General features: G+C 42.7%; 1 long non-coding RNA gene across 1 annotated transcript in view; it reads left to right on the plus strand.

Annotated features, from left to right (window-relative positions):
• The first annotated feature begins 921 nt into the window (after positions 1 to 921).
• LOC139762809 (uncharacterized) overlaps positions 922 to 15,124 on the plus strand; it is a 171,212-nt gene continuing 157,009 nt past the window's right edge. The window contains exons 1-2 of the long non-coding RNA XR_011715843.1: positions 922 to 1,214; positions 2,908 to 2,967. This is a non-coding gene — a long non-coding RNA (uncharacterized lncRNA). The remainder of the gene's footprint in view (positions 1,215 to 2,907; positions 2,968 to 15,124) is intronic.

Below are 15,124 nucleotides of genomic sequence, written 5' to 3' on the forward strand. Positions count from 1 at the left end.
GAATGATGGTGTTGGGCCAGCAATGCTAGGCTCCTGACCTTACCTTAAGGCACAAAATACATAAAACCAAAGAAAGTCTCCAGGTTTGAGCCATGTATAGCTTGGAGGATCATCAGAGGTCACTGGGGGTCATTTTGGGCACATGGGGTCACGGGTCTTCCCCCACCACAGGTCTCCAGGCGATATAGCTCTTATCACCAGGGCGATAAGAGCTATGCTGATAAAACAAGGCGTCCAGGCCAGGCCAGATTGGAAACGCCACGAAACATTCATTTTCTTTCTTTCTTTCATACTATTCGCCATTTCCCGCATCAGCGAGGTAGCGTTAAGAACAGAGGACAGGGCCTCTGAGGAAACATCCTCACCTGGCCCCTTCTCTGTTCCTTCCTATGGGGAAAAAAAAAAAATAGAGGGGAGGATTTCTAGCCCCCAGCTCCCTTCCCTTTTAGTCGCCTTCTACGACACGCAGGGAATACGTGGGAAGTATTCTTTCTCCCCTATCCCCAGGAAACATTCATGTATATATTCCACAGCTTCACTTACCGTGGCACGAAATACACCCCACAAACAATAAACCCCACACACACACACACACCAACACACCTACACACACACACAAACACCCCGCACCGCACCCTTCAAAGCAGATGTTTGAGCTTTCTTTGCGATTTCAAGTGTTCGAAGCAGTTCGAACATGTGGCTTAGAGAGACAATTTTTTTCTTTTGCTTGATAAATTCTAGTATCTTATTTAAGCTCATATTTACATGGTTTCTTATTTAAGCCCAGATTTACTCTATTTTATCTTTTCCCCTTAGGACCCCATGATGGGTATCACAATTACATTATAAATGTGAAAACGAAGAAATGTTTTTTGAGCATAAACGAGACGCGAAGCGACGAGCAATGAGACAGCGCGAGTCGCCAACTTTCATTGGTTCGGTCCGAGTTTAAGCGAAGGAAATCTATATCTCCCATAGATTTGTGTGATGCCAGTATAGCTTGGCAAGCTAACCTTGTGTGTGCGTGTGTGTCTGTGTCAGTTCCAAGCTCAAAGCTAAATGAAACGTCGAGAAAATGAGCTGTTCTATAGCTGTCATCTGTAATGCTGGCATTGTGTTTTCCACGAGCGAACCTGAGACTGGTGTTTGAAAAAAAAACTTAATATTTCCAACAAATATCAGAAAATCCGCCGATTTTTAGTTCAATACACTAGGTAAAGAGTTGATAATTAAATTGACTTAGTAATATACACATGTATTAGTAGTATAGACATATTAGTACGATATTTGATTATATCACGAGGGAATAGCATTGTCACCGTAGCCTATCAATTACATTATTGTCTTGAATTAGATTTAGTATTTTCTTGTTTTCTGACTCATGTGAAGTCTTTTAAAATTGCAGTGTAAGATGAATGATGAAGAAAATTGTATATTTTTGGATATATTCCAAATCGAAAGTAATTTGCTTGAAGAGAAAAAAATTTCGCCAAAGCTTGAAGCTCAGGTTTAGGGGCACCACAGAAATGACATTGAAATTAGGTTTAGGGGCACCACAGAAATAGCATTGAAATTAGGTTTAGGGGCACCACAGAAATAACATTGAAATTAGGTTTAGGGGCACCACAGAAATAGCATTGAAATTAGGTTTAGGGGCACCACAGAAATAGCATTGAAATTAGGTTTAGGGGCACCACAGAAATAGCATTGAAATTAGGTTTAGAGGCACCACAGAAATAACATTGAAATTAGGTTTAGGGGCACCACAGAAATAGCATTGAAATTAGGTTTAGGGGCACCACAGAAATAACATTGAAATTAGGTTTAGGGGCACCACAGAAATAACATTGAAATTAGGTTTAGGGGCACCACAAATAGCATTGAAATTAGGTTTAGGGGCACCACAGAAATAACATTGAAAATAGGTTTAGGGGCACCACAGAAATAACATTGAAATTAGGTTTAGGGGCACCACAGAAATAACATTGAAATTAGGTTTAGGGGCACCACAGAAATAACATTGAATTTAGGTTTAGAGGCATCACAGAAATAACATTGAAATTAGGTTTAGGGGCACCACAGAAATAACATTATAATTAGGGTTAGGGGCACCAGAGAAATAACAATTGAATTCAGGTTAAGGGCACCTTAGAAATAACATTGAAATAAGGTTGAGGGGCACCACAGAAATAACATTGAAATTTGGTTTAGGGGCACCAGAGAAATAACATTGAAATTAGGTTTAGGGGCACCACAGAAATAACATTGAAATTAGGTTTAGGGGCACCAGAGAAATAACATTGAAATTAGGTTTAGAGGCACCAGAGAAATAACATTGAAATTAAGTTTAGGGGCACCACAGAAATAACATTGAAATTAGGTTTAGGGGCACCACAGAAATAACATTAAAATTAGGTTTAGGGGCACCACAGAAATAACATTGAAATTAGGTTTAGGGGCACCACAGAAATAACATTGAAATTAGGTTTAGGGGCACCACAGAAATAACATTGAAATTAGGTTTAGGGGCACCACAGAAATAACATTGAAATTAGGTTTAGGGGCACCACAGAAATAACATTGAAATTAGGTTTAGGGGCACCACAGAAATAACATTGAAATTAGGTTTAGGGGCACCACAGAAGTAACATTGAAACATTAATATTTTTTTTATTATATATTTAGGGGAGCACAATTTAAATTTAATTTTTTTCCACCTTTCCAAATAACATTTAGAACGTTTGGTTAAGTATAATTGATGATAAAATCTGTGGAGACAATGCAATGAATTAATAAAACTTATGACCCCATCTTAACTTAATTTGTGAGCCCATATTTGACTTAATCATTGGTAATATATTCAAAATACACGGAAGCAGTTAATGACCTGTGCCATCTTTCATTCAGGAGTGGTTGAATGCAGTTGAAGGAAGTGGCAGAAAAAATGACTGACCCTCCCCACAAAAGGTATGTACACGTCACCATAAATTTCTCTTAAAATGAGGCGGAAGAATTGTAGGGAATTTTAGGGATATTTAGGATGCTGGAGGAGAAGTCAGGTAAGGTTTTCTTCATAGGTTCTATATATATAGATTTCTAGAATTTTGTTTAAAGTCGCTGCTAACTTTGAATAATGACTGTTTCTGTTCTGTTATACTAGTGGAGTGTTGAGCCATTGTAGTAATGGTTGCAGAAGATAATTAATGGTAATTAGGATCCATTGAATGATGGCAATTAGAGCAATAAAGGGGTAATTATATAAAGGTTCATTTAGTGCGAATTAAGGTAAAGAAATAATTATACATTTGTAAGCTATCAACGGAAACTGTAAAAACTTTAACCTAGTCGCCAAAATGTTACTACTTTTGTCAAAGTATTCGCTTTAAGGGAGTCCACTTCCCCTGCTACTGGAAGTAGCGCAGCTTTATTTAGCAGCAGGAGTCTTTTAGAAAGAAGTTCTGGTTACTGCTAGGAGCCCTAGGTAATACTAGGAGTCCTAGGTAATACCAGGAGTCCTAGGTAATCCTAGGAGTCTATCAATGGAAATGGACCCTCGGGTAAATGTGATAAATTTAGAATATATTTGGGGATTTATCAGTTTAGCTCCGCATCGAAAATGATTGTGGTAAAGTGGCTATAATTGTGATAAATGCTTTACGTAATTGGTTGTGATTATACAAAATACCTCTGGTGCATGATTTGGAACATTAGGTGTTAAGGAATGGTGATAGGTAGTGGTTGGTCATATATCTGGGGGAAATATGGCTTAAAAGTAATGTAATACACCTGTAGAAGTTAACAGAATTTATATATATATATATATGTATATATATATATATATATATATATATATATATATGAAATCATATATATATGATATCAGCATAGTATTTCAGTAACTAGAGTTATATAAATGAGTCATATTCCAATCCTGTATTGCATGCCAACTTAAATTCTTCAAAAACCAAAAGAAAAAAAACTGATGAAAAATTTAGTTTCTTTTATAATTTTTCACAATTCTAATTTCTTAATTTATATGTTTATTTTTTTTGGGGGGGTGAAGGAGGGAGATAATTGTATTTTCATGTATTTCTTGTCATGTTTTCTTGCCTTTGTGTTTGAAATTATTTATTTGTTCTGTTGTAAAAATGAAAATGATTTATGAATCCATTTACATGTCAAATTGGTAAAAAAGATTAGCATTTATGTGTATATATTGACAAATTGTTTTACTTGCTCTTATGTTAAGTTGATAATTGCTTTTAATTACAGTTAATATTTATGTGTTGTTTAGAGTTGTATGTTGTGGTTGTAAGACTAATTGGTTTCTCTTGTGAAGGATCTGATGGACATATTGTGAAGATTAACCCAATATGTCTCCTTTATGTCCTCATGATCCAGCCTATACTTGATAACTGAGTTACTTCGTGGGACATAGTGGATAATGATGCTTGATAACTGAGTTATTACATGGGACATAGTGGATAATGATACTTGATAACTGAGTTATTACATGGGACATATTGGATAATACTTGACAAATGAGTTGTTACATGGGACATAGTGGATAATAATACTTGATACCTGTTATTTCATGGGGCATAGTGGATAATGATACTTGATAACTGAGTTATTTCATGGGACATAGTGGATAATGATACTTGATAAATGAGTTATTACATGGGACATAGTGGATAATGATACTTGATAACTGAGTTATTACATGTGACATATTGGATAATGATACTTGATAAATGAGTTATTACATGTGACATATTGGATAATGATACTTGATAACCGAGTTATTACATGGGAGATAGTGGATAGCAGTACTTAATAACTGAATTATGATACATAGTGGATAATAGTACTTGATAACTGAGGTATTACATGGGACAAAGGGGACGATAATACTTGATAATTGAGTTATTTCATGAGATATAGTGGATAATGATACTTGATAACTGAATTATTTTATGGGACATAGTGGATAGTAATGCTTGATAACTGAGTTATTACAGGGGACATAGTAGATGATAATTATGATAGAAATTATGTTAGATACACCTTCAACTTATGAACAAATAATAATTATCAAAAAATTAAAATTACATACGACGTATTTACATGAAATTTAATACGGGATAATCAAAAGATATGGAAATTGGCTTAAAGAATTTATTAATCGTAAACGTATTTTGATAAATTAATGAAAACGTAATCCTCAATGCTTCATATAGACAGGGAAGTCGTACACCACGTTTTCTGTGCACTTCGTTGCTCAGGAATTAAGATAGTATGTCCTTAATATAATTTTCATCCTGTGCGTTTTCTATACGTTTCCCTTTACAATTTACCGGGTCACCTACATGTTAATGCAGCCTTTGTTAACTCCTTAGAAAAAAAGTAGATTAGGGGAGTTGAATTTGAACTTTTAAATTTGAGTTTTATTTGTACTGGTAGAATACGGGAGTTAGATTTGAGCTTAGATTATACTGTTAGAATACGGGGGTTAAATTTGAGTTTTATTTGCACTGGTAGAATACGGGAGTTAGATTTGAGCTTTATTTGTACTGGCAGAATACAGGAGTTGAAATTGAGTTATGACTGCTCGCACTCAAACTGGTATTGGGGGATTTCGTTCGCTATATCCTTCGTCAGTTGAAGTCATTGCTCGTATTCCCTGCGTGTCGTAGAAGGCGACTAAATGGGACTGGAGCAGGGGGGCCAGAAACCCCCCTCCCCTCCTTGTATTTAACTTTCTAAAAGAGGAAACAGAAGAAGGAGTCACGCGGGAAGTGCTCATCCTCCTCGAAGGCTCAGATTGGGGTGTCTAAATGTGTGTGGATGTAACCAAGATGAGAAAAAAGGAGAGATAGGTAGTATGTTTGAGGAAAGGAACCTGGATGTCTTGGCTCTGAGTGAAACGAAGCTCAAGGGTAAAGGGGAAGAGTGGTTTGGGAATGTCTTGGGAGTAAAGTCAGGGGTTAGTGAGAGGACAAGAGCAAGGAAGGAGTAGCACTCTTCCTGAAGCAGGAGTTGTGGGAGTGTGTGATAGAGTGTAAGGAAGTAAATTCCAGATTGATTTGGGTAAAACTGAAAGTGGATGGTGAGAGATGGGGTTGTTTAGGGAGATAGATGCAAGAATTTTGAAGAGAGAATGGGCGAGTATGTACTCTGTTGGGAATTAGAGGGCTTGAGAAGTGAGTCAGTTGTTCGCCGATGATACAGCTTTGGTGGCTGATTCGAGGGAGAAACTGCAAAAGTTGGTGACTGAGTTTGGAAAAAGTCTGTGAAAGGAGAAACTTTAGGTAAAATGTGAATAAAAGCAAGGTTATCAGGTTCAGTAGGGTTGAAGGACAAGTTAATTGGGAGGTAAGTTTGAGTAGAGAAATTTTGGAGGACGTGAAGTGTTTCAGATATCTGGGAGTGGATCTGGCAGCGGATGGAACCATGGAGGCGGAAGTCAGTCACAGGCGAAGGTTTTGAGGGCGATGAAGAATGTGTTGAAGGTGAGAACATCATCTCGGAAAGCAAAAATGGGTATGTTTGAAGGAATAGTGGTTCCAACAATGTTGTATGGTTGCAAGGCGTGGGCTGTAGATAGAGTTGCGCGCAGGAGGGTGGATGTGCTGGAAATGAGATGTTTGAGGACAATATGTGGTGTGAGGTGGTTTGATCGAGTAAGTAATAATAGGGTAAGAGAGATGTGTGGTAATAAAAAGAGTGTGGTTGAGAGAGCAGAAGAGGGTGTGTTGAAATGGTTTGGTCACATGGAAAGAATGAGTGAGGAAAGATTGGCAAAAAGGATATATGTGTCAGGTGAAGGGAACGAGGAGAAGTGGGAGACCAAATTGGAGGTGGAAAGATGGAGTGAAAAAGATTTTGAGCGATCGGGGCCTGAACGTACAGGAGGGTGAAAGGCATGCAAGGAATAGAGTGAGTTGGAACGATGTGGTATACCGGGGTCGACGTGCTGTCAATGGATTGAACCAAGTCATGTGGAGCGTCTGGGGTAAACCGTGGAAAGTGTTGTGGGGCCTGGATGTGGAAAGGGAGATGTGGTTTCGGTGCATTATTACATAACAGCTAGAGACTGAGTGTGAACGAATGTGGCCTTTGTTGTCTTTTCCTAGCGCTACCTGGCGGACATGCGGGGGAAGGGGGTTGTTATTTCATGTGTGGCGGGGTAGTGACGGAAATGAATAAGGGCAGACAGTATGAATTACGTACATATGTATATATGTATATGTCTGTGTTTGTATATGGATGTATACATTGAGATGTATAGGTATATATATTTGCGTGTGTGGACGTGTATGTATATACTTGTGTATGTGGGTGGGTTGGGCCATTCCTTCGTCTGTTTCCTTGCGCTACCTCGCTAACGCTGGAGACAGCGACAAAGTATAATAAATACAATGAAATATATATATATATATATTATTTATATTTTTATTATACTTTGTCGCTGTCTCCCGCGTTTGCGAGGTAGCGCAAGGAAACAGACGAAAGAAATGGCCCACCCCCATACACATGTATATACATACGTCCACACACGCAAATATACATACCTACACAGCTTTCCATGGTTTACCCCAGACGCTTCACATGCCCTGGTTCAATCCACTGACAGCACGTCAACCCCGGTATACCACATCGCTCCAATTCACTCTATTCCTTGCCCTCCTTTCACCCTCCTGCATGTTCAGGCCCCGATCACACAAAATCTTTTTCACTCCATCTTTCCACCTCCAATTTGGTCTCCCTCTTCTCCTCGTTCCCTCCACCTCCGACACATATATCCTCTTGGTCAATCTTTCCTCACTCATTCTCTCCATGTGCCCAAACCACTTCAAAACACCCTCTTCTGCTCTCTCAACCACGCTCTTTTTATTTCCACACATCTCTCTTACCCTTACGTTACTCACTCGATCAAACCACCTCACACCACACATTGTCCTCAAACATCTCATTTCCAGCACATCCATCCTCCTGCGCACAACTCTATCCATAGCCCACGCCTCGCAACCATACAACATTGTTGGAACCACTATTCCTTCAAACATACCCATTTTTGCTTTCCGAGATAATGTTCTCGACTTCCACACATTCTTCAAGGCCCCAGAATTTTCGCCCCCTCCCCCACTCTATGATCCACTTCCGCTTCCATGGTTCCATCCGCTGCCAGATCCACTCCCAGATATCTAAAACACTTCACTTCCTCCAGTTTTTCTCCATTCAAACTCACCTCCCAATTGACTTGACCCTCAACCCTACTGTACCTAATAACCTTGCTCTTATTCACATTTACTCTTAACTTTCTTCTTCCACACACTTTACCAAACTCAGTCACCAGCTTCTGCAGTTTCTCACATGAATCAGCCACCAGCGCTGTATCATCAGCGAACAACAACTGACTCACTTCCAAGCTCTCTCATCCCCAACAGACTTCATACTTGCCCCTCTTTCCAAAACTCTTGCATTTACCTCCCTAACAACCCCATCCATAAACAAATTAAACAACCATGGAGACATCACACACCCCTGCCGCAAACCTACATTCACTGAGAACCAATCACTTTCCTCTCTTCCTACACGTACACATGCCTTACATCCTCGATAAAAACTTTTCACTGCTTCTAACAACTTTCCTCCCACACCATATATTCTTAATACCTTCCACAGAGCATCTCTATCAACTCTATCATATGCCTTCTCCAGATCCATAAATGCTACATACAAATCCATTTGCTTTTCTAAGTATTTCTCACATACATTCTTCAAAGCAAACACCTGATCCACACATCCTCTACCACTTCTGAAACCACACTGCTCTTCCCCAATCTGATGCTCTGTACATGCCTTCACCCTCTCAATCAATACCCTCCCATATAATTTACCAGGAATACTCAACAAACTTATACCTCTGTAATTTGAGCACTCACTCTTATCCCCTTTGCCTTTGTACAATGGCACTATGCACGCATTCCGCCAATCCTCAGGCAAATCACCATGAGTCATACATACATTAAATAATCTTACCAACCAGTCAACAATACAGTCACCCCCTTTTTTAATAAATTCCACTGCAATACCATCCAAGCCTGCTGCCTTGCCGGCTTTCATCTTCCGCAAAGCTTTCACTACCTCTTCTCTGTTTACCAAATCATTTTCCCTAACCCTCTCACTTTATATATATATATATATATATATATATATATATATATATATATATATATATATATATATATATATATATATATATATATGCAAGTTGGTTTAGATATGTAGATGATCTTTGTGTGTGGCCAACAAATGAAAATTTTGTAATCATTTCTCCTTTTACTTAGCAATTTCGTACCTTTCACCAAATTGACTGTAGGAATTCAAAATGGTTTTATAACATTTTTAGATTGCATGATCCATACGGATGAAAACAAACTTAAGTGTAGCATACACAGAAAACCTACCAATTTCTGTTCATATATCCATTATTACACAGTGTAGCTCAACATGACAGAGATAAAATATTGATGTGACTACACCTGCACCAGAACCCATTATGTGTCTACACCTGTACCAGAACCCATGATGTGTCTACACCTGTACCAGAACCCATGATTAGTCTACATCTTCATCAGAACCCATGATGTGTCTACACCTGCACCAGTACCCATGATATGTCTACACCTGCACCAGAACCCATGATTAGTCTGCACCTGCACCAGAACCCATGATGTGTCTACACCTGCACCAGAACCCATGATGTGTCTACACCTGCACCAGAACCCATGATGTGTCTACACCTGCACCAGAACCCATGATGTGTCTACACCTGTACCAGAACCCATGATGTGTCTACACCTGTACCAGAACCCATGATGTGTCTACACCTGCATCAGAACCCATGATGTGTCTACATCTGCACTCAGAACCCATGATGTGTCTACACCTGCACCAGAACCCATGATTGTCCTCACCTGCACCTGAACCCATGATTGTCTACACCTGCACCAGAACCCATGATGTGTCTACACCTGCACCAGAACCCATGATGTGTCTACACCTGCACCAGAACCCATGATGTGTCTACACCTGCACCAGAACCCATGATGTGTCTACACCTGCACCAGAACCCATGATGTGTCTACACCTGCACCAGAACCCATGATGTGTCTACACCTGTACCAGAACCCATAATGAGTCTACACCTGAACCAGAACCTATGATGTGTCTACACCTGCACCAGAACCCATAATGTGTCTACACCTGCACCAGAACCCATAATGTTTCTACACCTGCACCAAAACCAATAATGTGTCTACACCTGCACCAGAACCCATGATGTGTCTACATCTGCGTCAGAACCCATGATGTGTCTACACCTGCACCAGAACCTATGATGTGTCTACACCTGCACCAGAACCCATAATGTGTCTACAGCTGCACCAGAACCCATAATGTGTCTACACCTGCACCAGAACCAATAAGGTGTCTGCACCTGCACCAGAACCCATGATGTGCCTACATCTGCGTCAGAACCCATGATATGTCTACAACTGCACGAGAACCCATGATGAGTCTACACCTGCACCAGAACCCATGATGTGTCTACACCTGCACCAGAACCCATAATGTGTTTACACCTGCACCAGAACCCATAATGAGTCTACACCTGCACCAGAACCCATAATGAGTCTACACCTGCCCCAGAACTCATTATGTGTCTACTGCACCAGAACCCATGATGAGTCTACACTTGCATCAGAACTCATGATGTGTCTACACCTGCACCAGAACCCATGTGTCTACACCTGCTCCAGACCCATGATGTGTCTACACCTGCAACAGAACCCATAATGTGTCTACACCTGCACCAAAACCCATGATGTATCTTCACCTGCACCAGAACCCATGATGTGTCTACACATACACCAGAACCCATGATGTGTCTACACCTGCACCAGAACTCATAATGTGTCTACACCTGCACCAGAACCCATAATGTGTCTACACCAGGTCCAGAATCCATGATGTGTCTACATCTGCGTCAGAACCCATGATATGTCTACAACTGCACGAGAACCCATGATGAGTCTACACCTGCACCAGAACCCATGATGTGTCTACACCTGCACCAGAACCCATAATGTGTCTAAACCTGCACCAGAACCCATAATGTGTCTACACCTGCCCCAGAACTCATTATGTGTCTACTGCACCAGAACCCATGATGAGTCTACACTTGCACCAGAACTCATAATGTGTCTGCACCTGCACCAGAATCCATAATTTGTCTACACCTGCACCAGAACCCATAATGTGTCTACACCTGCACCAGAACTCATGATGTGTCTACACCTGCACCAGAACCCATAATGTGTCTACGCCTGCTCCAGACCCATGATGTGTCTACACCTGCACCTGAACCCATAATGTGTCTACACCTGCACCAAAACCCATGATGTGTCTTCACCTGCACCGGAACCCATGATGTGTCTACACATACACCAGAACCCATGATGTGTCTACACCTGCACCAGAACCTATAATGTGTCTACACCTACACCAGAACCTATAATATGTCTACACCTACACCAGAACTCATAATGTGTCTGCACCTGCACCAAAACCCATAATGTGTCTACACCTGCACCAGAACCCATAATGTGTCTACACCAGGTCCAGAATCCATGATGTGTCTACACCTGCACCAGAACCCATGATGTGTCTGCACCTGCACCAGAACCCATAATGAGTCTACACCTGCACCAGAACCTATGATGTGTCTACACCTGCTCCAGAACCTATGATGTGTCTACACCTGCACCAGGACCCATAATGTTTCTACACCTGCACCAAAACCCATAATGTGTCTACACCTGCACCAGAACCCATAATGTGTCTACACTTGCACCAGAACCCATGATGTGTCTACACCTTACCAGAACCCATGATGAGTCTACACCTGCACTAGAACCTATGAAAAGTTTACACCTGCACCAGAACCCATAATGTGTCTACACCTGCACCAGAAACCATAATGTGTCTACACCTGCACCAGAACCCATAAAGTGTCTGCACCTGCACCAGAACTTATAATGTGTCTACACCTGCACCAGAACCCATAATGTGTCTTCATCTGCACCAGAACCCATGATGTGTCAACACCTGCAACAGAACCCATGTGTCTACACCTGCACCAGAACCCATGATGTGTCTACACCTGCACCAGAACCCATAATGTGTCTACACCTGCACCAGAACCCACCATGTGTCTGCACCTACACTAGAACCCATAATGTGTCTACACCTGCACCAGAACCCATGATGTGTCTACACCTGCACGAGAACCCATGATGAGTCTACACCTGCACCAGACCCCATGATGTGTCTACACCTGCACCAGAACCCATAATGTGTCTACACCTGCACCAGAACCCATAATGTTTCTACACCTGCACCAGAACCCATAATGTGTCTGCACCTGCGTCAGAACCCATGATGTGTCTACATCTGCGTCAGAACCCATGATATGTTTACACCTGCACCAGAACCCATGTTGAGTCTACACCTGCACCAGAACCCATGATGTGTCTACACCTGCACCAGAACCCATAATGTGTGTACACCAGCACCAGAACCCATAATGTGTCTACACTTGCACCAGAACCCATAATGTGTCTACACCTGCACCAGAACCCATTATGTGTCTACACCTGCACCAGAACCCATAATGAATCTACACCTGCACCAGAACTCATAATGTATCTACACCTGCACCAGAACCCATAATGTGTCTACACTTGCACCAGAACCCTTAATGTGTCTACACCTGCACCTGAACTCTGTGTCTACACCTGCACCAGAACCCATAATGTGTGTACACATGTTCCAGAACCCATGATGTGTCTACACCTGCACCAGAATCCATAATGTGTCTACACCTGCACCAAAACCCATAATGTGTCTACACCTGCACCAGAACCCATGATGTGTCTACACCTGCACCAGATCCCATGATGTGTCTACACCTGCACCAGATCCCATAATGTGTCTACACCTGCACCAGAACCCATAATGTGTCTGCACGTGCACCAGAACCCATAATGTGTCTACACCTGCACCAGAATTCATAATATGTCTACACCTGCATCAGAACCCATGATGAGTCTACACCTGCACCAAAACCCATAATGTGTCTACACCTGCACCAGAACCCATAATGTGTCTACAACTGCACCAGAACTCACAATAGATCTACACCTGCACCAGAACTCATAATGTGTCTACACCTGCACCAGAACCCATGATATGTCTACACCTGCACCATAATCCATGATGTGTCTCCACATGCACCAGAATCCATGATGTGTCTGTACCTGCACCAGAACCCATAATGTCTCTGCACCTGGTCCAGAACCCATAATGTGTCTACACCTGCACCAGAACCCATGATGTGTCTACACCTACAGCAGAACCCATAATGTCTCTACACCTGCACCAACCTGCACCAGAACCCATGATGAGTATACACTTGCACCAGAACCTATGATGTGTCTACACCTGCACCAGAATCCATAATGTGTCTACACCTGCACCAGAACCCATAATGTGTCTGCACCTGCACCAGAACCCATGATGTGTCTACATCTGCGTCAGAACCCATGATATGTCTACACCTGCACCATAACCCATGATGAGTCTACACATGCACCAGAACCCATGATGTGTCTACACCTGCACCAGAACCCATGATGTGTTTACCTCCTGGTCCAGAACCCATAATGTGTCTACGCCAGGTCCAGAACCCATAATGTGTCTACACCTGCACCAGAACCCATGATGTGTCTACACCTGCACCAGAACCCATAATGTGTCTACACCTGGTCCAGAACCCATAATTTGTCTACACCAGCACCAGAACCCATGATGTGTCTACACCTGCACCAGAACCCATAATGTGTCTACACCAGGTCCAGAACCCATAATGTGTCTACACCTGCACCAGGACCCATGATGTGTCTACACCTGCACCAGAACCCCTATTGTGTCTAAACCTACACCAGAGCCCATAATGTGTCTACACTTGTTGTGTCGTGGATGAGCTTCCAGTGGTCTAGTGTTGTGCATGGCTGAACTCTGTTACAGCTGGTGTTGATGTTACACAGCTGATGTTGATGTTACACAGCTGGTGGTGATGTTACACAGCTGGTGTTGATGTTACACAGCTGGTGATGCCCCTTGGAGGTGACCACAGGGCAGTGGCTCCTGCCTTAGGGTTAGTGCTCCTCTTATACAGTTGGTGCTTCCTTTATACAGCCGGTGGTACCCTGACAACAGCTGGGGCTACCCTAATACAGCTGGTGCTGCCCCCAGCTGAGCCTCATGGTGCTGCCACAGGGGAAGCGTCTCCTCATCACACTAGCCCCAGCTGAGCCTCTCCTGCTACAGTCAGACCTCCTGCTGGCCTCTCCTGCTACAGTCAGACCTGCTGGCCCCTCCTGCTACAGTCATACCTCCTGCTGGCCTCTCCTGCTACAGTCAGACCTCCTACTAGCCTCTCCTGCTACAGTCAGACCTGCTGGCCCCTCCTGCTACAGTCATACCTCCTGCTGGCCTCTCCTGCTACAGTCATACCTCCTGCTGGCCTCTCCTGCTACAATCAGACCTCGTGCTGGCCTCTCCTGCTACAGTCATACCTCTGCTGGCCTCTCCTGCTACAGTCATACCTCCTGCTGGCCTCTCCTGCTACAGTCAGACCTCCTGCTGGCCTCTCCTGCTACAGTCAGACCTCCTGCTGGCCTCTCCTGCTACAGTCATACCGCCTGCTGACCTCTCCTGCTACAGTCAGACCTCCTACTGGCCTCTCCTGCTACAGTAATACCCCCTGCTGGCCCTCCTGCTACAGTCAGACCTCCTGCTGGCCTCTTCTGCTACATTCATACTATCTGCTGGCCTCTCCTGCTACAGTCATACCTCCTGCTGGCCTCTCATGCTACAGTCAGACCTCCTGCTGTCCTCTCCTGCTACAGTCATACCCCCTGCTGGCCTCTCCTGCTACAGTCAGACCTCCTGCTGGCCTCTCCTGCTACAGTCAGACCTCGCTGGGCCTCTCCTG

Source organism: Panulirus ornatus, chromosome 44 (genome assembly GCF_036320965.1).
Source record: "Panulirus ornatus isolate Po-2019 chromosome 44, ASM3632096v1, whole genome shotgun sequence".
In the NCBI taxonomy this organism is placed as follows: domain Eukaryota; kingdom Metazoa; phylum Arthropoda; class Malacostraca; order Decapoda; family Palinuridae; genus Panulirus; species Panulirus ornatus.